The 3,231-nt window shown below is 34.4% G+C and overlaps 1 pseudogene; it reads left to right on the top strand.

Moving 5' to 3' along the window:
- Positions 1-621: 621 nt before the first annotated feature.
- On the top strand, positions 622-961 carry LOC105749044 (annotated as a pseudogene).
- Positions 962-3,231: the final 2,270 nt, after the last annotated feature.

The raw sequence follows: 3,231 nt of genomic DNA, 5'->3' as shown, positions 1-3,231 counted from the left end.
AATGGTCATATGAAATGAAAAAGATGGCAACACGAATCCGGCCAGGTCACTCTGGCTTTCTTACTTCACCCCTTTTTTCCCTCCGCCTCATCTCCCTATACACCAACAGATCAAGCCAGCACAGAATGGTGGGGTGGGCCATTTTCCAAGCAAATACTTACTAATAGAGTATTGTCCAATTGGTAATTAGCTTTAAGTGTTGGACCTTAGTGCATCTGCTCAGTTTCAGCCCATTACAGGAGGTCTCAGAGAATATTTTAAATTTTTGTGTATGTGAAGGATGAAATCAGCTCCTCAGGGAAGAGGAGGTGATATGAAAGAGTTGAAGAGAAATGAAATTTGAAAAACCATTGTGGAGAATGGGTTAATAAATCAATTAGCAAGGAGTAGTGAGGGTCCAGTTGAGATTAGATAACATTATTTTGTAGTGGACCCAATCAACATAGTTTCACGATTTCCTCCATTTCTGCTCTGCATATGAACAAGAGTTAAGGATACATATGGAAAGAATAAATTGGGTCTAGGGTTTGAGAAGGCATGATTAGCAAAAGGGAAAAGGGGTGAAAGTTTTAACAATAGAAGATAGTGTTGAGGATCCGGTGGCAGGTAGTTGAAGAACTGTTGTCATGGAACTGCTCAGAGAGTTTGTAGGATGGGACGCAGAACCGATAACTTGCAAGGGGCCAAGTGAGTCTAGTCGCTTCCAGGGACTGCTTTCTGGATTGGCGCAGTTGAGGGAGCGGGTGACCGAGCTCCTCAGCACCGTGAAAGGGAGAGCAGGACCCGGCAGTGACTGGAGGCTCCACCTCAGTCTCGGAGGGTGAAGAAAATGAGGCTGAAGATGAAGAAAATAACACTCATAGCAAAAATTTACTCATCTGGACCACCTGCAAAACGGATAAAACCCATACATTTCGACAGTAATCTTGAATGTAGTTGTGGAGCAAAAAATTTTGGCTAGATCTTGATTAAAAATATTTGATATATATATATTGACATCTTGCAAAATTTGTATGTTAGTAAAAATGCATCTGTTTTTACCTTCTTGGCTATTCTGTCAAAAGAAAATATTTCTTCTGTGTTGTCAACAACAACAAAAAAATATGACCATTGTTTGGAAATAAAAACAGTCCTCATGGGTGAGGATATTATTCAATCAGCAAGCATTTCAAGTTCTTGCCCTCAAGGAGTTTACATCCTTTCAAGGAGATATAATATGAATCCAGCTCTTGATTCCAGAACCATTTCTCTTACAATACACATTGCTTCCATATATATGTATATATATACATATATATGGATGGATATATATATATATATACACAAAAGAATTTTGAGGGGAAGAAGAGTAGACTAACAACTGGGGATATAAGGAAAGGCCTCTTGAAGGAGATGGCCCTTAAGATGTACCTCAAAGGTGAGCTAAACAGCAAGAGTGGGAACTGAGAAAGGAGAGTCTGTGCAAAGAGAAAGAAGATGACATGTATATAAGGAAGAAAAAGGCCAGTGTTTCTAGAATTCTGGATACAAGAGTGAAGAGTCAAATGATCTGCTATCAAAGTTAGGCTTTATCTGTATTGTAACTTTTAAATAAAAAAAAAATTGACAGTATGTCTCACATGGTCTTTAAAATAATCTCAAACAGCAATTTAGCATTTTTTCAATTTTTCTTTCTAAAATAAGTTAAATTTGAACTCTATTTCATATATAATATATAATAAATGTTATAATCAGTCCTTACCCTAATGTGGTTAAATACTTGAGGCCCTGTAATGTTTTTGCCTATAATATTTGTGTGGAACTAATTAATGATGTTAGGGAGGGTATCTTCTAGTTGTTGCTTTAGCTATATATAAAGAACATGTTATATCATGCTTTGTGAGTAGTCACATTGCAAAGAGTTGAGGTCCAAACTTCACACTTGACTACTAAATATAGGAATGACAGGACTTTAGGACTCCTTTCTTCTAAACTGAGAGAAATGAAGAAAAGGGAAACCCTTGGATGACAACCCAAGAAAATCCTGTGCTCCTTATTGACTTACATCTTGTGGTTAAATACTTCTATTGCTTTTAGGACACATTTTTAGAGGGGATAGCTCTTCTACCATTACTTCTCAGTTGCCAGAGATATAAACTTTAATTTATCAGCATTTTAATTGTGGATTTTGCAAGATCTCATTTGTTAAGGTCAAGCCAGCACTATATTGTAAAAACCTGCTGGGGTATATTTCTGTGCCAGAATTTTATAAATTAAAAAAAGCCATTAATGAGGTTTTTAGAATATATGGGGATGAACTGTCTTCATTTTGTCTTTGAATGTGATAAACACAATTAAGAAATACTATATTATACTTTTTTAAGTTGTCAGTTCCATGTTTAACATAATTAAATAATTTAATATTAAGGATTGAATATAGTCTCTTAACAAATCTTTGTGAAATGAGTAACTTATCCATCAAGTGTTAGGGTAAAGGGAATTCCCTACTATTTTCCTTATAGGTTTGGTTATGGCAGTTATACAAATTAATGTGAAGTATATAAAGAGGAGTTAAATGAGACTTAAAGAATTATAGGATCTAAAGCTTAATGATTATACAAGATGACCATCAGGCTTTATTTTACATCAGGAAACAAGTCATTGTTTTGGTCAAGGTCACCAACACAAGGAAATAAATGTCTTTTTTTCCGTTTTTTTTTTTTTCCCCAGTTCAGTTTACAGATTGAGAAATGGAATATTATTGGGCAGTCTAGGTAGGCGTGGTAGAGAAACCAAATAATGTAAACCACTATACCTGTTGTTTTTCTAATTAGGAAATGTGAGTAGCATGGTGAATTAACATGTTCTGAAATCTATACCCAAAGAACAGATAAAGCTGCTGGAATCACAAACCTTTCTTAAGTCACTTCAGGTTTATTTGCTTTGGTACTTTTATCTGTTGCTAAGTGCTCTTATATAATAATCAAAATAATAATACCAATTATTAAAAGCCCTTTTAAATGGTACAAAATAATTAAAAAAAACTGGTTAGACTTACTTTAAAAGAATGGAAAGGAAACCTAATGTCAAAACATAATGAAACATTTTTCATTTATAGTAATCTTTTAACCTAAAAAGGATGTCCTCATTCTCATAGAATTTAAATATATATCATTTCATTATATTTAAAGTTGAATATGCAAATTTATTTCTGCAAATTCCAGTGTTCTGGCTTTGTCTAGTATGTTTAAA

This window comes from Sarcophilus harrisii, chromosome 2 (assembly GCF_902635505.1).
Source record: "Sarcophilus harrisii chromosome 2, mSarHar1.11, whole genome shotgun sequence".
Classification (NCBI taxonomy): Eukaryota; Metazoa; Chordata; class Mammalia; order Dasyuromorphia; family Dasyuridae; genus Sarcophilus; species Sarcophilus harrisii.
The sequence above is the reverse complement of the archived record's forward strand: the minus strand, read 5'-3'. Positions and strand labels throughout refer to the sequence as shown.